The 25,761-nt window shown below is 40.3% G+C and overlaps 2 long non-coding RNA genes across 2 annotated transcripts; both read right to left on the bottom strand.

The window, feature by feature from the left end:
- Positions 1-879: 879 nt before the first annotated feature.
- On the bottom strand, positions 880-1,683 carry LOC144707668 (uncharacterized). The gene is made up of 2 exons (XR_013582501.1): positions 1,292-1,683; positions 880-1,185 (listed from the first exon to the last, which is right to left on the bottom strand). It is a non-coding gene; the product is annotated as an uncharacterized LOC144707668 (long non-coding RNA).
- Positions 1,684-3,320: 1,637 nt separating this feature from the next.
- Positions 3,321-3,999, bottom strand: LOC144707683 (uncharacterized). Its single transcript, XR_013582511.1, has 2 exons — positions 3,729-3,999; positions 3,321-3,622 (listed from the first exon to the last, which is right to left on the bottom strand). It is a non-coding gene; the product is annotated as an uncharacterized LOC144707683 (long non-coding RNA).
- Positions 4,000-25,761: the final 21,762 nt, after the last annotated feature.

Genomic DNA, 25,761 nt, shown 5'->3' with positions numbered 1-25,761 from the left:
TATTTATTTATTCACCAATTTAAACAGGTCTAAAACTAATTTTTCCACTCTACTTGATTTTATTCAAAATATAAAAAATCATCAGATGAAATGAATAACGTGTGTCTATGAAATATATCTGAAAACAAATAAAACGTACAAGAGTGTCTTTTATCATACGAATGTTTATCCTTGGGATTTAATTTTATTGTTTATCCTATGTACGAAATAATTCCGTCCGATTAGTTCATTTCATGCCTCAAAACTTAATATTCTTTGGCATTGTCCATTTTTAACCATTACGCACATAAAACATACGTTTTTATGTATCATGTTTCTGAGTATCCAATTTTAAGTTTTAGGTATCTCATTTTCAATAAAGGGGAAACCCTTGACGTATATATACAACCTTTGTAAAACTTAGAAATGGATCTTTTGGAACCCATGTGTAACTGATCTCCTTAATAATTAGTTTAGTAAGGATACTGACTCATAAACCTCTTTGATATCTTTCGTAGATCACATAAATTTTCTATGAGACAGATAGTAATGCAACATGGCTATCGTCCACCAATATGCATCCAGTTAAAATATTTAATAATTACTTTTCAATTTGACATGAAATTTATAGATTTAAACAATTACTTCTTTTAACATAAAAACGGCAAAATAACTACGAAAAATGTAAAGTGATTACAGACACTTCAATCTCCGGTTAAAGCATGAGTATTCCATCGTTTTTTCAAAACAATATTTAATTTTTGAAAAATTATAAACTGACTGGTGGCCTTTATTCTTGATTGTTTTTATCGAAAAAGAAACAAAGATTTCAAGAAAATCCTTCAGACGCATGCCCCTTAGACATATAATGTTGCAGGAAGAGGTATGGCGCAACCTGGATAACAGCCCCAGAATGAGTTTGGTTTTTCCCCGCCACATAGGACAGTAGAGTAAAGAATGAAGTACATTCAGGCCTTAGCCTAAAAATATCAGTACAATTGAATGGAAAGATCTTCGATAGGTCTACAATTAAACCCCAGGGAATTCCCTTTAAGAAGCAAAGGCGAAGAGAAGAGTACATAAAAATAAACCAAGTCCCCAGCTCTTCAAGGGTCTTTGAGCAGAACTCGTGTCCGGGCCTGGCGCAGCTGCACTCACTTGTCGGATTGGGCGACTGCCTCGACCACTCGAACTGCTCCTCCTCAGCTGCGCAATGTCAAGAAATAGAATTACGTTTAGAATAATATTGTAATTGTGGAACTATCTTGTTCATAGCCGGGGTCATCAGTGACCAATAAAGAGAGAGACTCACCATAGCAAATTCGATCGGCGCAGCTGCGATAGTTTCTGACGTCGATAACGGTGTCGAAACCACAAGCTGCTTTCCAAAGTCAATAGAGGGCTTCAGAGGGATGGGTTTATACGATTTGGTATTGAAATCGGCTGCCACCGTCGCTAAAAAGGCACCCATGACGAGAAACAGCAAGCCCTGCTTCATCACGCGAGATCCCATCATCAACCTCCGAAATTGCTTGTGTTTTTGTGCGTTGGAATGAGGGTGCGGAGAGAAAAAGTTGTGATGATATATATCATCATTTGGAACTGGAAGGTATATTTATACGGGAGAGAGTTCTATTCAGCGGAGACTGCGGTCAGACTTTCATCCCGTGGAACCGCGTCGATGCCAAAGGCGGAAAGAGATACGAAGAATCATCGTCTTTTTATTCATTATTATTAAGAGAACGACAGGAAAGTGAGATTTCTTTACGTTTATGAGCGAGGGGAAACGTTGACGGCGCTTTGTTGAAAATCAGAAAGGACTACTTGAGCCCCAAATCCAGATTGACCTACTTGCAAGGACAGGTGAAGGTCAAAGTACTGATGTCCTACTAAACAATCGCGTTTAAGATGAGACATGCTTTGACCGAATTTTCCTTGCATATTCCTGACGGACGCGAGCACAATATGATACCGTTATACTGGTAGAATCATATATTTTATTAAATAATATCAATTATTTTTTCATTCATACTTTGAAAGTAGTTTCGATTTCTTTGATAAAAAAATTATATTACCAAAAATATGAAATTTAATGACATGATGTTTCCAATGTTTAAAATTTCATATAGGTGCACAGAATTCACAGCAACTTAGGCCATATAAATAAACGCGGTATATTTGTATGCCATATACCTTAATTAGTGTGCCCCCAAATGTAATGAGACCGTAATCCAGTGGAGTTAAATCATATACTTACATCTGTATGGATATTTTTCTGCTCTCCATCTATTCAACAACCTAGCTATATTTGAGGTAAGAGAAGTCTTGGCTCATGGCATATCATTATTGTTAAATCCATTTGGTTAGACAAGTTAAAAAAACAAAAAGTGAAATGAACTTGATACAATAATGTATTTATAAAAAATATTTATCAAAAATTAAAATATAAAGTTAATAAATAAACTTTATCTAATAACGAATAAATCTGGTGTGTCTTATTCATACTTCTAGAATTTCCGACTCCTTATGCATCGGTTCTCCGAGTTATACATCTCTAAATGCTGATATTGCCATTGCACTCCATTTTATTGAAAATATAAAAAGTCATCTGATGGAATGAACAAATTGTGTTTATGTAATTTATTTGAAATAAATGAAACCTACAAAATTTTATTTATCATACTCATATATAAGACCACTATTTAACCATCAAGCACCTAAAAGATATATGTTTCTTTATAAAGTTTAAGACTATCCAATTTTTGGTTTTAGTTCTCCCACTTTCAATAAAAGGGAAGCCTTTGAGGTATGTACAGTCCCTTCAAAAAATTTTGAAATGGAGCTTTTGGAAGCCATAACTGATGTCCTTTAGAATTAGTTTTCTAAGGATAACTAATCCATACGCTTCACTGGTATCTGTCTCAAACCACATAAATGTTTCAAGAGGCATAGATAGTTTTTAATTTTTTATTTATGTTTTTTCTACCATTGGCATATGTAACATGGCTATCGTCCTCCTAAATGCATTCAGTTAAAACATTGAAACACCTAATATTTAACCTCTGGTAAAATTTACATAGTGAAATAAGTACTTTATTTAAAATAAAACGCCAAAATAACTAAATGTCCGTTATAGATCCTTCAGCCGCCGGTTAGACCGGGAGTGTTCCTTCAAATGTTTTCCTAAAAAAAACATTTATTCTGATCGGGGGACTTTCTTCTGGATTCTATTTATCTTGGAAGAAACCTATGATTTCAAGAAAAATCGTTCAGATACGTCAACTTAAACGCATGCTCCACATATATGTAGTAGAGGTGGAGAAGAGATGGCGCAACCCGTATAACAACCTCATTATGTATTTTTTTTTCTCACCACATAGGCCAGCAGACTAAAGAATTGAGCATGATCAGGCCTTAGCCTGAAAATACCTTTAAAATTCAATGGAAATAATTTCGATTAGTCTACACCAGAATCCCAGGGAATTCCTCCTTAGGAAGCCAATGCGCAGAGAATAATACATGAAAATAAACCAAGTCCCCAGCTCGTCAAGGGTCTTTGAGCAGAACTCGTGTCTGGGCCTGGCGCAGCTCTGCTTTTCCCTTGGATCGGACGACTGCTTCGACTACTCGAACTGACCTTCAACTGCGCAAGGTTAAAAAACACAAATATGTTCAGAATAATATGGCGATTATCCCACTATATTTTTTGAAGCTGCGTTCATGAATGATGAATAAACATAGAGACTCACCATAGCAAACTCTACCGGCGCAGCTGCGATGGTTTCCGACGGAGATAATGGTGTCGGAACCAATAGCTTCTTACCGAAGTCAGTAGAGGGCTTTATATGGACAGGTTTATGTGACTCGGTATTGGAATCGGCATCCGCCGTCGCTAAAATTGCGCCCACTACGAGAAACAGCAAACCCAGCTTCATCCCTAGAATACCCATCAAAAATCTCGAAAATTTGTGGTGTTTTTCTACGTTGGAACTAGTGGGCATAGAGAAAAGCTAATAATGATGTATACCATCATGTTGAAGTAGAAGGCTTTTATAGAAGGACCTCTCCGCAACGGAGATTTCCTTCTGATGTTCACCGCGTGCAGTCGTGTCTTATCAAAAGAGGGAAGGAGATGAGAAGAATCATCGCCATTTTTAGTTATTATAAACGAGATATTTACATAAAAAATGATACTGTTTTGACGCTCATCTCCCTGGGAAAATATCGAAGCCACTTGTGAATAAGAATCCGCTAGGAGGAGCTTAACGCCAACTCGACGTTACCAAATTGGTAAGATAGGTGGACCTCAAACCTGATAAGCGCTATTACAAATAGTGTATCAAAACCATTGACCGGCAACCCAACAATCGCGTGTGGAAATGACACGGTCGGACTGACTTTTTTCGGTCCGGATTCTTGACCGACGCACGAATCTTTAGTCAGGTTTTCCGGGCGGGCTGTATTGATAGAGTGCGGGAGGAAGGGAGAGATACAGGGAGATAGAAAGAGGGGGAGGGAGAAACGTGCGACCGAGGTTCTCTCCGGTCCACCCTCTCTCTTTCTTTTTCTCTTCTCTCTTTGTTTACCTCCTCTATTTCTTTTCCTCCTAGTCGCCCAATCTATCTTTCTTTTGTACAGTCTATCTCTCCCTCCCTCTCTCTCTCTCCCTTACCATCTATCTATCTCGCTGTGCCTCTCTCTCACTCGCCATCTATCTGTCTATCCGTCCCTCGCTCTTTATTTATCCGTTTCTCCGTCCCTCTCTCTTTATTTTTCGCTCCGTCCATCTCTCTTCATTTATCTCTCTATCTGTCATAGATCTCTGCCCCCCCTCCCTATTTATCTGTCGGTCTATATCTCCCTCCCTCGTCTCTGTATACATCTATTGTTCTCTACCTATCTATCTCTCCATTCATCCCTCTCGCCAATCCGCTCTCTCTCCCTCTCTTTATCTATCATTCCCCCCTTCCCTTCTCTTCTCTCCGCCCATCTCTTTCTCACTCCTATCTCGCTTTCCCTTCCTCACCGCCCTATCTCTATCTCTCCATCCCTCACATGGTGAAGGTCTGAAGAAAGTCTCCACTGCGGTAAACTTTCTCCCATAATAAAAAACGTACTTTCAACAAAATGGCCCAACTAATGCACGAAATATGAATTCATACTATACATGAGAATAATATGACCATAACAATACCAAAAAGAGCATTAAACGATGTAGGATTTCATTCATGCGAATGGACTCATCACAGTCTGGTACCCACGAAAGACTTATATGTGGCTTGTTAGTTCCATAACTTGGAAAGCTTGAAACTTACATTAGTCAGTTACAATATCGATGGGGTACCCATAATAACTACCATATGTGCCTCCACTATGATGTTTATGCAATTATTTTAACCTTTTAGTTTTCAACTTGGGGATTATATTATCACCATATGATACTACTACCAACATTAATGAACGTCGGAGGGCCACCTAAACTTGAGTACGACCAGTGGACTTGATTTATTCAAAAAATGACATTTTTTTTTATGGAAGAGCCGGCTGGAATAAGATAGAAGATCTCAATTTAGTATATCATTGAAACCCTCTCAATCTAATTCTAACTAATAGCTGATACCATTTACAAAATGCGATGGAGGAATATGTAGGAAGATTATCAAGGGAAAAAAGTGACCAGATTGGACTGATCTCCCCTTTTATTTTGCCTTTTGAAGTGTAACAAGGCCAAATCACTCACTTTGGTTGGTCAATTCAATTAGTGGAAAGTGCCAAAGAGATGAAATCTACTTAGAAAATTTATGGTACTTTCCTACTTGGTTATACCAGTCATACTCCACTATTTGAACAATTACCCACTACAAGCCACATAGAGATTTAATGAAAAAGAATGATCCTCTGCATTTTCATGAAATTTTCCCAGATGAAGCACCTCCCTGTTCATTCTTTAAGAGGATACCAGAAGACAGGTTGGGATCTTGGATCTATAGAAAGATATGTAGCCTGTTCATAGGAATCTGTAATAATTGTTCATATAAATGGTAAACCATCATCTAACGGAGAAGTAAGTCATCATTTTGTTTCATTTTTTATAGCTTATTAAACTTCATCTCTCTCCGTACAGAAATGACTCTTGTTTCATGCACCCAAGACAAATCACCTTTTCTTACGCCACCCAATGGTTTTCATATTTGATCTTATCTTTTATCTTTGACAGATAAAAGATCTAATATGAAAGCACTATTTAATTCACCTTTTGAGGCTTCCATTAACCATTCTCAGAGCCTCTCCATTGCGGAGGAAAATTAGATCAGGTGCCTCAAAAGCAGTGGTGAAAAAACGTTAAGAAATATGGGTGTAATTTATGGATCCAGCGCTAATCATTTCAACTAAACTGTTATATAAAGATATGGTGACCCATTCCAATGTTTTTTATTTAACACTTGGATTGATCAAGGATGCAGCGCAATATAACCCTTCAAGGAGGTTCATTCTTTAAGAGGAGTATATTAAGTAAATGAACAATGATCCTCTGTAATTTGCGAATAATGAAACTGATTGAGAAAGTATGAAATTTCTTTATTAAAAAATATAAATGATTAAGATATCCAAGGATAAACTGTATGATCCCTAAGAAAAGTAACCCTTTGAAGTAATGGGCAAAAAACTATAACGTGATTATGCTTTGAACTTTTATCAACAAAGCAAAATTTATACAATAAATCCATGGAAGTCATTCCAATATGTCGATATTAAAGGAAAAGCAAATATATTGTACACCCAATGGGGAGGTACAAAACAAACGATCCCTTCAGGATACATAATAATTATTTAAAATTTATTTTCTTAAATTCAATAATAATGAACCACCAAACTTACATTTTGATAATATTGTAAATTTAGTTTTACACTCAGTCGCTTATTATTGAACAGCTGTCATCTAATTTTCATGTAATCATTTAGCTCGCAGAAAAGTTTGATGATATTTACAAAGATGATTTTAGATTGTTTATCATTCTTAATTTTGTCTTTATCGCCTTGCTATCAACTAGTCACCATCCCCCTGCTGCTTGTATGTTGCTAGAAACAGATCTAAATTATAAAGATGCTGAAAAAAATGTTATAGAGTGTGTTCTCTTTTTCTATCTCTCATGAGATCTTAAGGATCTCATCTTCATAATTTTCACTAATAGAGAGCATCATTGTTACTTTTTGAAGACCAAGGTGAGATGACTAGTCATCATCATCTTAGATAAAGATAAGTGCTACTAAGAATAAAAACTCATCATCCTCCATCCATAGTCTTGATATAATCACACTTTGAGACAAAATTGAATTATAATTGTAACTTCATGCTAACAAACAAAGATGATGACAGTCATTATCATCTGTGAAAAACTAAAGGCTGATGAATGTAAATAAGTCCTCATTACTTTCTCACGCATGGAATTTAGCTGTTGGGTTATTAGGTATTCATCTGGATGAAAACTTGAATATTTTCTGCATAAAACTTGAAACAAAACTGAAACAGCAACAACAAAAATAATCGATTGCATTGCCTCGGCATGGATTGCATCCATGATTCATGAAATACTCGAGGAGGACATGTGGAGACACTAAATTTTTTGCCCTCTAGATGTATCCATTTGGTGCCTGACAAGTCGTATCATCTTGACCGAGGATGGATGATGTCATCTTGACCATTTAATCATCTTCATGAACTTATTGATGCACCCTAGCCAAGACTATTTAGAATTCCATGATTACAAACTCATCATATCAATCTGTAAATCATACTCCACCAAACTGTCAGTAAATTTGATTCATATCATGATTGTGTGGGCTGTTCCAGTAACTCTTTCTATGAAAGAGCACCCACTATGTATGCTTAGAGTGCACACTAATGGCTATGGTAGCTTATACACGCCGACGATTGCTGGAACAAGGACTAAGGAGGCTGAGTTTACTGTGGCCAATGTGGCTGAAATGGAAGCCAATACACTCAAACGAGCGGCAGAGTCATAGGTGGCATGCATGGTAGTGTAAAGATACCCTAGAAAAAGAAGAAAGATGTGAGTTATAAAAAAAGATCACACTGATTTTATCATCACGTGTTGCTCTGAGCATCATTCCGTCAACCCATTACTCTTGCGGTACAATAATGGAGTCAAATGAGAATTCCAATGAACAATTTTGCTCGCTCATCATGATAACAAACAAAATCCAACAGTGTATTTTTTTGAACAATGAGGGGTCCACTTAAAAATCCAATATGGTTGATGGATAGGGGGAGGGGAATGTGTAACCACCATTAAAATTTCATCACGAAACATCTTGATCATTAGAGATTATCATTCTAAATTCAAGGCATCTGAGCCATTCAATTTCCTATTCCCCGCAAATTGTATGACTAATTGACAGTATGAGACATATTTCGAGAACTAGAAATCATAATTAATTCATAAAAAAATAAACAACATTAAATTATAATGTATGAATTATTAAATTATTTTCTGTATGAATTTAACTTCAGGGATTCCATACAAATATTAAAATATCAAAAAAATTATAAAATCATATTATGCACATAATTAATCTGTTAAATATTTAAATAAATCTAAAGAAATACTTTCTGGATTGTGAACTTGATTTACTCATTAAATAAAAGCTGTAATATTATTTTATAGTGCCATAAAATAAACAAAAATTGTAAGTTTATTATATAAGTGAACTAAAACATCTTAAGTTTTAATAGTATATATTTATGATAATTTCAAGGAGAATAAAAAATAAACTACATGAAATTACTATAAAAATTAGGATGTTATTTATGATTATGAATGCTTAAGAATCCTTAAATGCATTTTCATCTTCTTCTCTATCCCCACTATGTTGAACACATCTCGCAATCTCATCACCTACGTCCTACAGATCGTTAGTGGCATGATTGAGATAGGCATTACCTCTGGTTGCAACGTCCCCACTTTAATATGGCCATCTGCTTATTTTGCGTGATTTCATGACTTCCATTGACAATCATAAGTAACATAAAATAGAATGGATAGTTGAAAAGTGATGAAGAAAGGGGGATGTTGAGTAGCCAGATGACTTTGAACATATATAGGAAACAGAAATTTGAATGCACTGAAGATGGTTGTTTCCCATGTATTTGAATGTACACTTATCCCTTATTACTAGGGATGGATTCAACTAGTATTATGAATCATCTTTGTTTGAATTTTTCGCATCTGTGATGCGGAAGTTTCTGGATGATGTGAATCTTAGCTTAAGAGTTTAGGTCATGTTGGCATCATACTCATTTCGTAATTCACCGTCTCACTTCATATCGTGAGTCAAATGTAAAAGATAGTAAATGGATAAAATAGTGGTTTCGAGCTAATGAATTGTAGCGTGGGTCAAGATGGGATTGAAGAATATGAGGTATCTTACTAAATGTTAATGAATATGTATTTATAATATAGGAGTGAGGGAAGACGAGATGGGATAGTGACGTAGATAGTCGCAGGTGTGGTGATGAAGATAAGGTAAACTCTCTATCTTTCCGTTCCTACCTGTTTCGTTCTCATTCATTTTATCTTGGCTTCCCTTCCGTTCCTATTCATTTATATCTCAGTCTCTCACTCCGTCAGGGTCTGATGAAAGTCGACCTGAAGGCAAAATCTCTTTCTGCCATTTCCTTCTCTCTCCCCCTCTCTCGTGATCTCTCACTCTCTATCTGTTTCTCCTTTCCGTTCCTCTCTTCCTCTCTCCCTTGCTCCTCTTTCTCCTTCTCTCTCTTTCTTTATCTATATGTGCAAACATCTATCTCTTTCCCTCTCTTCCAACATTTTCCTTACGTGCATCTTGCCCTTTTTCACCATATTTTTCTCCCTTTAATACTTCTGTCTCGTCAATAAATTACATTAGGTAAATCCTTCTCCTTATATGAAACAATATAGTACTCATTCATTAAGAGGATATTATGAAACTACCTAGATATCCATTATCCATTTGTACAAATCCAATTTATATAAACATGTAAGAAGTTTTTTGTTAAAATGCGAAACGGGCATAATGCTGACGACTTAGTTATCTTATTTTTACATAGTCTTTGTCTCTTTGTATGCATCCCCTTTTATCTCAACTTGCTACTCTCACGTGTAGAGATGGCCCTTGAGACATGCATCTTAACTAGTTATCCTTTATTTGACCACCATTTTGAAGACACACCTAGGATATAATATTTGGTTTGAAAGAGGGCTTCATAGTAACCAACAAAGATGACGAGAGTCATTATCATCTATGGAAACCTAAAGGCTGATGAATGTAGATAAGTCATCATTACTTTCTCATGCATGGGATCCAAATGTTTGTTATTGGGCATAATCTGGATGAAAACTTGGAACGATTTTCAGAATACGAATTGAAACAAAACTGAAACAGCAACAAAAAAAAGATCGATTGAATCACCTCAGTATGGATTGCATCCATGATTCATGGAATACTCGAGTAGGACATCTGGAGATCCTGAATTGTGTGCCCTCTAGATGTATCAATGTGGTGCCTGACACGTCAAATCTCCTCCTTCACCTCAACGAGCTCTGTTCAAACTCCATTGTCGTTAGCACATTGTCCAGATCACATGAGGAATATAGACGAGGTATGGGGAAAAGGCAAAAGAAGGGTAAGAATGCTGAAACGTTATGGCCTGGATGAATTTCGTTCAGGGGCTACCCCTTTTATACTAAGTGGGTAATTTTAATGAAATCCTTGAAATTTTAAGCATATTTTTCCACATCCAAAAGATATTTGTGAGTGACCTTCCATTGCATGGTCTCTATTGAGATTTATCCTCTTCTAACGAGGGTGGATGATTTCATCTTGACCGTTTAATCATCTTCGTGTACTTATTGACACACCGTAGCCAAGACTATTTAGAATTCCATGATTACAAACTCATCATATGAATCTATAATCATACCCTGCCAAGATGTCAGTGAATTTGATTCACATCATGATTGTGTTAGCTGTCCCAGTAACTCTTTGCACTAAAGAGCACCCACTATCTATGCTTAGAGTTGACACTAGTGGCTATGACATCAGTCATGCTCATTATATAAGCGAGGTTAGATACTAATGTTCTACGAAAATATGTCAGTCTGCTTCTTGATTTTCCTTATAATATGAATATTTAGAGCATATTTTTAAATACAAAAGTGATCTTTGTATTACGATATCATCATAATTCACTAATTCCCAACATATTTTCATTGACTTCATTATAATCATCTAGTGCACTATAGTAAATAGATTGTATTAATGAACATGGAATGAGATATGGAATATGTGATTGGCTTTCCAGGTACATATATTTTCATCATCAACAACAAACTCTGCTTTGACATCTGACAAAATATCAGGAGTTTTGAACTTTTGTGTCTATGCAAGATAACATGGAAAAAAAGAAAATTATGAGGGTGTACAACATTATGTCAAACTGAAAGGCATGAACTGGAGGGAGAAAAATCTGCTCCAAGTGAGATTTCTTCAGAGAGAAATAAATATAAAGGGAAGGAGACTGAGTCATATATTGAAGAAGATGGAGTAAGGGAAGGAGATATAGAGAGGAATAGGGACTGGAGTAAGTGACAGATAGAAATAGAGACAGAAAAAGAATGTGGGAAAGGGAGAGACAAAGAACTTCCATCACACTTCTCTCCCTCCCTCTTTCAATCTTTCTATGTCAATCCCGCCCTCCCGCTTCCAATCTTTCTCTATCAATCCCCTCCCCCTCTTTCAATCTATCCCTATCAATCCCTCCCTCCCTCTCTCTCTCAATATTTCTCTATTTCTTCCTCCCTCACTTTCTCTATTTATATATTTGATGCACCTCAAAAACCTGAATGAATATTTTTTTGTTGGTCTACGGAGATCCATATTTTTAATAAAGAAGCAATAGTTCAATTATTGGCACTTCAAAAAGAGGAAAAACAGTTTATTCTTATTTTTCATAAGTACAACAGTCGCTCGTCGAATAGTCCTTTTAAAGATATAAAGAACCATGTAATGGACTTGTTTGAGTGATGCTTTTCTTACCAAAATATGACTCTCATGACAGCCTCTCCGCCGATGGCCCCATCCCTCCTCTGATCCCCCTTGTCTTTCCGTTCTTTCAATGTCATAACTTTATTGGTTCATGATTGGTGAGCCAAAAATTACGGTTCTAAATATCTTTTAAGGCATCTGGTTCAGGCATCAACATGTATAAGTTTTCAAACCTTCATAGAGAAGCAAGGGTCGAATCCATAGAGACCAAATACTGAATAAGTTAACTCTATCTTTCATTTCTATTTTTTAGGATTTCTACATTTATTTCAGGACACAAATATAATTTATCAAATGAAAACTTGTGAAAACTAATTTAAAATGATTCTAGGAAGGGAAGAAAATATTAATTCTATTGAACCAAGTATACTCAAATTTTCTACAATAATTTTGGGAACATTTATAGACTTAATAAAGAAGCTACTAATTAATTTTAATTAAAATACCTTCTCCAATGGTTCTGTGGCATCGTGTGACAGTTGAGGGAGCGGAGCATAAGTGGAGAGGAGACGATTAAAGAGATAACGCACTGGTTGTGGCAAAGATGATAGCAGATACACACTGACGAGCAGTGGAGCTAGGAAAAATGAGGCTGATTTTACTGTGGCCAATGCGGCGGAGATGGAAGACAATACGCTCAGATGAGTGGCAGAGTCACAGGTGGCATGCATGGTAGTATGAACATAGACTATTGTTGATGATACCCTGGGAAAAAGAATGAATATATGCGTTAAAAAAAAACAAAGATCACACTAACATCATCGTCACGTGTTGATCTGAACATCACTTTGTCAACCCTTTATTCTTGAAATACAAGAATGGAGCCAAACGAGAATTCCAATGAGTAAATTACTCCACTCATCATGATAACGAACAAAATCCACCGGTGTCATTTTTACAACAATGGGGGACTCCCTTTAAAGATCCATTATGGTGGATGGATAGGGGAAGGAAATGTGTAACTACCACCAAAATTGCATCTCGAAACTCTTCGATCATTAGCGATTATTGATAACATGCAAATAAGTATGATAGTTCATTTTTATTTCATGCATTTTAGAGCATAATTAAGCTAATTTTATGCATGTTATCATAAATTTTATATATTTTCACCAAAAATACAAATGTCCACTAAATAATTATTCTTGCATTAAAGTCAGTACATTTTGATGTTTATAATGATTTAAATAGATATTATATTAGAAAAATAATTAATTTGGTGAAAATTTTATCCAAAAAGGAGTTGTTGATAAAGAGATATTTAATTTTGAATTTTAGAGAATTTTCGGCAGTGTTTGTTTTAGGTTAAAAAATGGCAAAATCAAGGCCCACTAAGGAGGTATGATGTTGACCAAATGGTGGCTCTCCTTTCTTATGGAACAAGTCAATTTAGTGCCCTACAAAGAGCGATGATGTGGAAAAACTGGCAGCTTTCTTTTCTTGTGGAACAAGTCATTCGTGCCCTACAAGGATGGATGATGTGGCATGCTCTGGTGGCTCCCTACTTTGGTGGAACTACTTAAACAAATGAATAGCTAGAAATGCTTAAAATTCAAATGGCCATAACTACTAATCCCATGGGTAGTTTTTTCTGAATTTTGTGGGGATATCCACTCCTTATTTCTCTTTACATTTGGCTGAGCCTATAAATCGATCCCAAAATTAGGCTCTTCTTGTACTTCGTTTTGCCTTTCTCCATGTGGGAGACCTTGTGAAACAAAGGTGTATGACTGCCAATTTAGGGCTTTTCCTCTTTCCAAAAGTGCGTTTCTTCCCTCTCTTGATCTATCTTTGTGTTTATTGCAACACACCAACGCACTGGGCGCAATATACGGGTCCATGAAGGGAGATTAATGCTGGGGAGCATCACCAAAGGAAAAGGTAAGTATTGAACATTTAATTAGTATTTCTATTCCATTTTTCCCATCTATCTATCCAATCCACATTCTCATATGACTTCACTCTCTGTTATAAGATATTAAAACCAGTGAGTAGGGATTAATGGCTTATACCACCCATTCCTAATTAGGGCTTTCATAGGAAACCCCTAATTAGGGTTTCTTCATCACATCCATTCATTCCTCTCATCCTATCCTCACTCCACGATTTAAATACTATCCTAATCTCTGTTATAAGTTGATAATTCTTATGAGTAAGAATTATGAACTTATACATATAAATTAATTTAATTAAAATAAAAATATATATCTAGTATCGCTTCTTTCCATGCTCTCCCATCTTTACCGCTTCTTTAATCATTACTTTGTTCTAAATATCAATCTTAATCACAAAGCCTTCTATGTGGTTTGACCCCATACTCACCTATTTACATCAGTAATAAGTGAAGTAGGGTTAGTTATAAATATTATTGCATCAATATTGAGCTTAACATCCACTAGGTGAACCACCTCAATTTGAACTTTGCAATTATCATTTTAATTTCAAGTCATCTGAGCCATTCAATTTCCTCTCTCCCACAAATTTCATGGCAGATTGCCGATATGAGACACAATTTAAGAAGTAGAAATCATAATAAATTCATAAAAAATTAAAAATAATGAAATTATTACTTCTGAATTATGAAATTATTTTCTTTGTGAATTTAACTTCAGGGATTCCATAAAAATGTTAGAACATTCAGAAAATTCCTAAATTCATATTAAGCCCATAATTAATCTGTTAAATATTTAAATAAATATAATTAAATACTTTCTGACATGTGAGCTTGATTTACTCATGAAATTAATGTCAAAACATTATAATATAGTTCCATAATATAAAGACAAATTGGAAGTTTATCATAAAAGTGGAATAAAACATTTTAAGCTTTAATAACATATATTAATGATAATTTTGATGAAAATAAAAAATAAACTACGTGAAATTACTATGAAACTTATGATGTTATTTATGATTATGAATGGTTAAGAATCCTTAAGTGTATCTTCATCTTCTTCTCTAACTCCATTATGTCGAATACATCTTAAAATATCATCACCAACATCATATAGATCGTAGTGGCATTATGAAGGTGGGCATTATTATGTCAGACGCAATCAATGGCATCGTCCAGCGAACAAATCACTAGGGGAATATGTAACTCCGTGATGTAGTGTCCAAGGCAAAATGAATGCGTAGATCCGACTCATAGAGATTCGCCAAGCTCCAAGCTCCGGGGTCGGCGACTGGTGTCGTTGACCGTGACCTTCTGACCCTCCTTGGACCAATGACGGCTACTACGGCGTCAAACAGAATATTTCCGTAAGGCCTCACATGTAACCGACAGACTCAGCCCGTGCCTTGGGGAACACTCAGTTCATAGTTCTCTCGAAGTAATCTCTCACCTAAACCTACTTGAGTGTGGTGGACTGCAGTCAAAAGATATACTGAAAGACGTAATTTAGCTAAAGAGCAAGGGAATGGCACACCTCGTTGGTAGGGATGTTAGTCGTCGGCATCTTCGTCCATGTTGGGACCGGCGCAGTTAGGACAGTGGAGGAGTGCATGCCGTTAAGGAAGGGACAGAGAAGCTCGACTCATGGAAGGACAATAATAGAGCATTATGAAAGAGGGAGACAAAGCTGAGGAAGTGGGTCGCAAGCGGCGAAGTATATCAAGGGTTCGGTTGAGTTTGGCGACCGACGGAGCAGGTAGTAGATGGATGCAATTCACACTAGCGGCAGCCTTGCGAGGTATCAGCAGTAGAGGCAACCTCGAGCAGCGTCAATGGCAGGGGCACGACCCTTCATGCGTTCTAGTTGATCGTGGGCGTCGCACCATTGATGCATAGTTGGCCTTGCGTGGTCCCATTGGCAGCCGCGGGTCAGGTATGTCGGACTAGATGCGTCGACACTAAAAATCCTGAGACACGATCGTATGCTGAAATCAACGGTGGTTGTAAAGGTCAAGAGGAGACATCGACGCGGTAGGCAAGCCATCTGGCGATCACGTTGGGCTGGCGTGATTGCGTGACCAGTCGTGGTGGAGCGCTAGATCCCATCTGAGGGTTGTCGAATAGGAGATGCGTTGAACATAGATTAGATCGAGACCAAGGGTTCTCGAACAAGAGATGTGTCAAACGCGGACTGGATCGAGCCGTTTGGAAGGGGACTTAGATCCATGCAGGGCATCCTATTTATGAAGATCGTCTTCGTTCTGGTGCCATGCGTAGTTGGGCAACAGATAAACACGATTGCAAAGACCCGGGGTAGGGCCGCGGGACCACTTCGTAGAGCAGTTGTGCGAATAACGGGGTCATCGGAGAACTATGGCGCATAGACACCAAGCCAAGGATGATGATTTCGTGGGCGGTCGACGTTGATCAAGTCGGGCACCAGTTGCATGGCAAAACGCCATCGAAGAGTGGTGCAACTGCAGAGCGGGCTGGGAACTAAGTTCACGACCAGGCGCTTGAACAGACACCGGTGACGCGATTCAGTCTCTCTTCCTTCTTTCTCTCTTCTTTCTCCTCTTCTCTTCCTTTCTCCTCCTTCCTCCATCTTTTATGCTTCTTCTTCTTGGTGAGACCCTGATGCTAGTAACTGCCAAATGAAACTCCAGATCTGAAAGAAAATGTGTCCATCATGGCCTTATATAGGGCATGATGGATCCATTACAGAGTTCACATAAGGGGCCCAAAAAGGGACCCTTTTAGAACACTTAAAAATGAAAAAAAACACTGGGAAAAAAACTTAAAACGATTCGAAATAAAACGACAGATAAAACTTGACAATACAAATGCGTCATGATGAGTACGGTGAACTCGTCGTGACGAACACAAAACCTGGAATTGGATGAACGAAAACAGATAATTAGAACGTGAACATGTGTGCGGATGTGCTCTACCCGCGATATTTAAACCTTGGCGTCTTCACGGATGCTTTGGCATGCTGGTCGGCCTGGACATGAACAGGCAGTATGCTGATGACGCCGTGGATGGCTCCGCTGACATTTCGTCAATGTTATTTGGTCGAGAATGATGTTGGTAGCAGCACCGCCCTACTCCGATATGGCCATCTGCTGATTTTTCTTGATTCCATGTCTTCCATTGACAATTATAAGTAACATAAAATAGAACGGAGACAAAAAAAGTAAGGAAGAGAGGGAGATGCTAAGCAGCCAGAAGACTTTGAACACATACTGATGTCATACGTCGTCGATCGCATCGTCCGACGGGTAAAAGCTCAGTGAATGTAGCTACGTGATGCAAGTGATCTAGGGGAAAAGTACATGTAGGGGACGACAAGTGGGATTTGCCGAGTTCCGAGCTTTGGAGCAGGCAGTCGGTGACGATGATGGTGACCTTCTGAAACTCGTCGGAGAGATAAAGGTGACTACAGCGCCAAATAGAACAATTTTGCAGGGGCTTGTACGTAACGGACGGACTCGGTTTGTTCCTAGGAAGACACTTCATTCATAGTTTTCTCTATGTAATTTTCTCTCACCTAATCTAACCCAACCCGGTGGAGTGCGGTCAAAAATATACTCAAATACGTAATATAACTGATGAGCAAGGGGAAATGGCGTACCTCGTAGGTAGTGGTATGTGTCCTCAATCGTCTTGGATGGAGCAGGCAAGAAGGTGGAGTGTGCAGGTAACGGCATTGAGTAGCTCAACAGGCAGTTATGACGTGACACTGGAGCCACGTGTCGAACAGCTGAGGCGAGGAGAGAGAGGACATCAGCAACTGGACGGCAGGACAGCGAGTGCAAACGGGGCAAGCGGTCGTGTGACACAGTGCCCAACAAACAGCATGGTTGATAGAGGCGATGCGAGAGCACTTGCAGTGGCCCGAGATGAAGCACGTGCAAAATGGCAAGGCACGTGCAACAGGACAGGTCCGGACGCAGCATGAGCGCAACGTGGTCGAAAGCAGCTAAGGTTGATGGTGGTGGTCGCATTGACTACTGGAAGCAAAGGAAGGGGTGCAGGTGCAAGCGCAGGTGGCGGGGCAGAGGATGTAGCCCGTGACAGTGATAGTCAATTTGTGAAGTGCCACAAGCACGGCCGTGAGCAGTATTTGGGGCGAGTTGAACAGTAATGGTGAGCATTGAGCGACACCTGGGCACAACCCGCTACACACCCGTGGCAATTAGGCGTCGTTGGGGAAAGTGGATGGCCCCCGCAATGATTGGGGAATGTTGAGGCCCAATGGTGAACACAACCAGAGACTCAGGCACACAAGAGGCACAACGGTCAGCTGCTTGGGCGAATGACGCTGACGGCAGTGATGATACCCAGGGCGGCAACCGTTCAACGCGCGGGCATGGAATGGCCACGCGAGAGTATGGTATAGTTGGGTCTCGAGGGCTTTCAACAAGCGACATACCTGACCAGTCCATCGGGATCACGAAAATCTGAATCGCAGTGTCGTTAAACGCTGCAACATGTTCGACCATTGTGATCGAGAAACAATGGGTCAACTGGTCAACGTGCGGGTGTGTTGAGTCAGGCTGGGGCAATATGCAGTTGTGGTTTCGGAGCTTGTGTTGCGCGGTGCAAACGATGGGTGGTTTGTTGGATCGCAAGAATGCTCGATAGAGTGTCGTTGACCTCTGCGAGAGGTTGACCACAGCAGTCGAGAGCCAGGGGCCATTCTAGGGTCGCCCGCAACTTGCGACGCAATTTGGGGGAGGGGTGTTGGTGGCGGCGGTGCTCAACCCTATCCCCTTCTCTTCCCTTCTCCTCTTCCTTTTTCTTCCTTCTCTTCCTCTTCCTCCTTATCCCTCTTTCTCCCTTCTCTTGGATCAGATATGAAACAATGATAACTGCAACAAAAACATCCAGATTGGAAAAGAGACGTGGGGGCCATCATGGGCTTATATAGGGCCATGATGGGCCCCTTACAAAGGTCCAACAAGGGGAGTCCAATAAGGGACCCCCCCTTTTAAAACACAACTAAATGACATAGGAAATGAAATTACGTGAAAGACGAAAACAACGATGAAAACCGATACAAACGAAGACGAAAACATAACGATGTGCCTGCAGACGTGCTCTACCTGGGGTATTTAAACCCGGGCATCTTCACGGACGCTTTGGCGTGCCGATCGGGCTGGACTCGGATCGGTGGCGATTCTGATGACGACAATGATGGCTCCGCTGATGACTCGTTGGCATCGTCTTGATGTTCTCCATCACATATAGGAAACAGAACTTTGAAAGCACTGAAGATGGATGTTTCCCATGCATTTGAATGTACACTTATCCCTTATTACTATCAATGGATTCAACTAGTATTATGAATCATCTTTGTTGAATTTTTCCCGTCTATGATGTGGAAGTTCCTGGATGATGTGAATCTTAGCTTGAGATTTTAGGTCACGTTGCCATCACACTCATTTCGTAATTCACTGTCTCACTTCATATCTTGAGTCAAATACTTGCCACTCTGTACTCTTGTTTTTATTAGATGATCGTTCTTTGACATTGAGCTATGGTGGTCCTTGATGGAGCGCACCCAAGCATCATCAAAAACACATCATCAGAGCCATCTTCGTCGACATCAGCATCACCGCCGGTCCGTGTCCAACCCGACCCGCACGCCAAACCGCCCATGAAGACGCCTAGGTAGAGCACGTTCGCATTCAGATCTTCGTATTTTTTGTTATCTGTTTTCGTTAGTTTAATTTATGTTTTGTGTTTGTCACGACAAGTGCTCCTACTCGTTGGACGTGTCCATATCATTTTAATTTCATATCGTTTTAATCTCCTAGTTTCTTTATTTATGTTGTAAAATGGGGTCTCTTCTCAGGCCCCTTGTTGGACTCCTTGTAAAGGGGCCATCATGGCCCTATATAAGCCCATGATGAGCCCCACGTTCAGACCAGATCTGGAATTTATGTTGCAGTTACATTCTTGTTTCAGATCTCACTCTAGAAGAAGGAAAGAGAAGGAAGGAAGAAGGAGAAAAGGAAGAAGAGAAAAGAGAAGGAGACAGAGGGTGCACCGTTTTGGGTTCTAGAGGCCTTGACATGGATGAATAAATGAAAACGATTCGTAGTGGAAGACTTGAGTGAATCAAACTGCATCAACAAAACCATTAAAATGAGTACTTTACACGGATTGCATCTGTGATTTCTTGGATCCCCGAGTGAGCTGATTCAACCTTCTCACATGCGGAGCCTCTAGATGTATCCAAGCGGTCCTCGGCACGTCAGATCTCCTCCTTCACGTTGACGAGCCCCTTTCTTTCTCCGTCGGTGTCATTACATCATCCTGATCACATCGGGGATAGAGAGGGAGTGTTGGGAGATGGGAGAAGAAGGGAAAAGGCCCCATAACAATTCTTTCTTGGGTGAATTTTGTTCATGGCCTTCCCCTATTTATACTAAGTCTGTACTTTTCGTAAAAAACTCCAAAACTTAAGTATATCTTCCAACGTCCAAAAGACCATTTGCGTGTGACCCTCTAGGACCATGTATCAGTCTAGTTAACGACTCCAGCGGCCCAATAACCTTTATTGGCCTTCCAAATTAATTAACTATATCATCATATAGATTAATTAATGTCGGATCGATTTAACCCAACCAATAGGTTGAGACTCCTACACGTGGGGTGCCAAGCTACACCTCGTGTCCTAGAAGATACAAAGGAGTGTGTATCGACTCACTCATTGAACCTATTCGTCATCAATTACCGCGTATGTATAATACCTCATCCACTTGACGCTCCTTCAATGACTTAGGGTATGGTCAACTCTCAAACCCTAATCAATCATCCGAGTTAGTAATGATGGACTCAGAAATCATCAGAGAACTCTTTTGATATTTCACTACCTTGGCCAAGGACTTCATCGCATCATCTTTGATGGCGCACGCCATCAAGGATTGTCAACAACGCCGTCCACGACACCCGCCATCGTCATTGAAGACCAGGAAGAAGAAGGAACAATTTCGTGTTAAATTTTTGGCCTCCCTCCTTCTATAGAGAAGAGATCTCTAAGAGGAAGGGGCGAAGAGGATGATCGAGCAAGACAAGGAAGCAGGGACTTTCACTCACGGTGAGATTCTGCCTCATGTTCGAGGTAATTGTTGAGAAGAACTTGGGCACGACTGGTGCAAGATCCGGCAATAGTTTTCCAGTGGTCCTCTGGCATCGGAGGGAAAATTTGACGACGGGATCCTTGGAAACCGTCCCTCTACCTTCTGTCTTGTGAAGGATGCCGCCTCGAATCGACCATCTGACTGATTGGCAGTGCCATAGTTGGGCCACATTGGCGGCGTATCTCTGCTGATTGACAGTGTTCAGGTCTGACGGAGGTCGATTGAACCCCACCCTTGCTTCTGCCTCAGACCAGTGCGGACATCCAAGACGGCCTTTGGGAGGCTGTTACCCGCCTTCGACGGCAACAGAGCTTCCCGCCGGATTGCCGACTCGGCCACCCCGTCGATGGTCCTCCGCGACCACCCGACCGGCTGGCCTGTCAGTCTCCCGACCTGACTGTCTACTCTGTAACAGTTGATCCAGCTGACCTAGTCAATCGGTCCGATCGATCCAGTGGAGCGTCCAAACGACTCGACCAACGGTTTGGCCGACGGAAACAAGGATCCCGCCAATTCGATCGATTGGCCCGACCGATCCGGTCCGACCAACTCAATCCGATCGACCCAGCTGAACCGGCCAATCGACCTGACTGATCGGTCCAGCCAACCAATCCGACCGGTCTGGCCAACTAGTCCGATCGACCCAGTGCAAGTTGAAGTCAATCAATCTTGATTCATAAGGCCACCCCGACTCGCCGAACCTGTCATCCTTATGAGTTTTCATCAAATATCCATACTATCCCAACAGCCATCGCGCAAACGCACGGGTACTCCCCCACAAGGGGTGATTCCGTTCATTGCCACCCCCTTGCCTTGACCGACCTTTTTTTGGGTGGTGCGCTGTCCTTGAACCGTGCCACCCTGATCGTCTACAGGCTTGAGTCGCGATCATTGTCGAGCTCATCTCCCTCCTCTCCTCCGACCTTTACCAGTAGCTCCACCATCACTGCTCTTTGTCGTCTCTCTACTACACCCGCTCTGAATCGTCGCTGACGTCGACGAAGTTCTGCACTGCAAGCCATGCCGATGAGGTACGCCATCCTCTCCCGACGCTTGTTTATTTACCATTTGCAGTATACTTTTGCCACGACTCCACCGCGCTCGGTTGGGTAGTTGAGAGATACTAATTGAGAGAAAACTATGACGTATTTGAGTGTCTTACTGGTACGGACGAGACCGTTTGTTATGTGCGCACCCTACGGATTAATTCTGTTCAACCATAGCCACCCTCGTCACTCCGACGAGGTTCGAGAGGCCACCGTCGTCGTCACCCAACAACTCCCGTCCAAGCTTGGAGCTCGGCGCCTCACTTGAGTCGGAGCCTGCACGTACAACATGTAGGGCCCTCAATTCGCGCATTGTAGTTACATCAACCCGCTAGGATTGCATCCGTCATACAATGACAGCGTCAACGTTCGATACATTTATCCTTTATCGGCACCGAACCATCATATTCAGTGTCGACCGGACGACATCCTAGATGACGTCCAACATCAATCTTCCTTGAGCTGCCACCTCTTTTACCGAGGGTGGACAATCCCATCTTGACCACTCAATTGTCTTCGTGAACTTCTTGATATACCCGAGCTAAGACCATTTAGAATACCATGATTAGAGACTTGTAGGTCAGTCAAAGCACAACTGTCTGTCCACAAGACGTCTTTGGTGTCTCAGATTCGAGGACCACTTATACAACCGTGACGTGAATCAACCTGATTGACAGTTCAGTATAATACCACTCAGGGATTCGTACGGATCAATTCAGTGAACTCTTTCCACTAAAGGGCACCCCCTATCTATCATTAGTTTCTCCACACTACGGGAACGACCATACTCATCATATGAGTGAGGTTAGAGAGTGATATTCTATCCAAATACTTCGATGTCTTTCTAGTGTATCATTTGAACAGGAATGTTTAGAACACATGCTTAAATACTAGTGATTTTCGTATTACGATCTCATCCTAATTCATTAAGTCCAATCATGTATTCATGGACATCATTATAAGCATCACACGTGCACTATAATGAATATGTTCTATTAATGAAGATGGAATGAGATGTGGAATGTGTGATTGGCTTACCGGCCACATATATTTCCATCACACCATTGGGTTTCCACTCGTCCACGTCAAGTAGCGACCCAAATCCTCACAGTGGATGACCTTTTCTAGGGACGATTGCCTTGACAACTGAACACCCTTGACGCGCCCAGTTACACATCAAGCTTGTCACCAGGTTTGTCTTTCGATGTGCATTTGTTTTCCTCCCTACGGTCCGGTCAGCCATTTTGAAGTTGTACCAGCGCGGAGTCTGCGTGTTTGCTTGACTCAACGACTCTGGGCATGCCCTTGCTAGAGTCAGTGGCATAATGCCGGCGTCGTGCATGAGAACTCCTTCGCACCGAGTCAAGTTATGTGATACAACCCATGACGATTGCGGCCATGGACCAGGATCCTTTGAATGAGAAAGGGAATATGTGCGGTCTGTCACCGACGGGTCACGCGCATGTGTGACCCCCCCTCCTTGGCCGACGATCACCACGACGGGTTGGCTGAGACTGAACCCCCACTGGCCGTGGACCAAGACCTCCCTTTGGTGGCGACGCCAGGATTCTCATGGCATTTCTTCAGCCACCCATTGCTCCTCCTGATTCCCACAAGGGAACGCTTCTAGAGAATCAAAGAACCACGACGGTGGACTATTGTAGTCCCTCGGCATGGCATTGGGTGTGGGATCGGGACTCCCTCTCTCTCCCTCTCTCTATGTTCGGTGCCGTAGTCCCCATCATCATTCTGACGAGGGTCAGAAGGTAACCATCACTGTCTCCGGATGCTCGCTTCGGAGCTTGGAGTTTGACGAATCACCATAAGTTGGGGCCTGCACGTACATTCTCCTAGGATATATCGCATCACGTAGTTACACTCACTTAGTGAATCGACCCGTCGTACGAAGTCGTTGACGACTTCCGACATCAGTCCTTCAACTACTTGGAGTGGCCAATGGATGCCTCACAAACACCTGCCCCTCTTGAACCTCACCGTAGCCCTAATACTTCTATCTCTACAGCAATGATGATAACTGTGCCTTGAATTCCATTTATGATGTGATGTTCCATGATTAACTCATAATTGGGGCTAAAATTAAGTTGTTGTCAAACTGAATATAATAAATAATATTTTATAAACTTATACTCGTAAATAATTAGCTAGTTAGAGACGAGTAAAGGTCTTCTCCATAGGGAATGGATATTAGGGAAGGAACTCTCTCAATAGGAGGAACCGAGAAGATGAGAAGAGTTATGTATACCGTACAAGATAGTGAATGGACACAAATAGTGGTTTCAAGTTAGTGAGTTGTAGCGTCAGTCGAGATGGGAGTCAAGAATATGAGGTAGCTAACTAAGGGTTTATGAATTTGGATTTATAAGATAAGAGCAAGGGAAGATGAGATGGGATAGTGTCATAGACGGTAGCAGGTGTGGTAATGGAGATAATTATAATAAGGCAGAAGGGTGATTTAAATGAGAAAGGTAGGTGACGAGATCATCACGATGTAAGAGACATGTAAAATTAACCACAGATGAGGATGGATAGGGACGATGATGGGTGATGATGTAGGTGGACAAGTGATGGTGTTGGATGAAGATGGTAGATGATAAAGACGAATAAACAACCTAAGTGAGTTGAAGAGTACTCAATGTGAGGCACGGGTCTTACATTAAAATTTCAACTCAATCTGAGTTGTGGATCATCTGATATTAAGCCTGGAAGTTGCAAAATTCATAGCCATTGATTTAATCCAAAGATTTTACTCTCATTATCTCAATGAGCAATGTCACATCATTTGGTTACGTTTCTGTCTCATCTTGGCATTTAATAGATGATTAGCTTATATTATTCTTCGTCATACCCGATCGATATCTCTTGTTGTGCCCTGTGTCAACCTTAGAAAAAGACAAAAGAGAATAATAATAGTATCTTATTTAAATGTATTATTAAATATCTAGCTCGCAGCTATCACGGTGCCACATCAGTATGCCACATCAGCTTCTTTCCCTTTTAATCCAGTCAGGGCCTGACACTTGCGCACCACATGTACTCGTGGCCCCATGTGTCGTGTGACACATTGGTGCTCACCCCACTACTCGTGTCCCCATGTGTCAGCAAAATAAAAAAATGAAAAGCTTTAGAACCCAAGTCACAATAAAATGCCATATTTTTGTTATTGGGCCAGATCATCTGCACCATAAAAAGGTAAGAAAATAATTTCCTTATTATTAAATGCCTTTATGGCATCGCTAATCATGATGCCATAACAGTTTACTTAAAAAATTTGTTGATGCCAATCAATAACTGGGTTTTAAAATGATCAACAAATCAAACACCGACTTGTGGCGTTGCCAAAATAAAGGTTTAAAAATATGTTTTAAATTTCATATTTAATTGAATAAAGGCCCAAAATTACATGTATAACTCTGTATTTTGACTTAGAAAAATAAAATCTTTATGAATTTAATGTCGAACAATTCCAAAAAAAGCTATATTCTGACTCAAAAAATTATATTATTTCATGATATCATGTCAGAAAATTCCCCAAAAATATCTAAAAATGCATAAAATTGTGCATATC

Source organism: Wolffia australiana, chromosome 9 (genome assembly GCF_029677425.1).
Source record: "Wolffia australiana isolate 7733 chromosome 9, ASM2967742v1".
Lineage (NCBI taxonomy): Eukaryota > Viridiplantae > Streptophyta > Magnoliopsida > Alismatales > Araceae > Wolffia > Wolffia australiana.
This window is presented reverse-complemented; position numbering and strand designations above follow the sequence as displayed.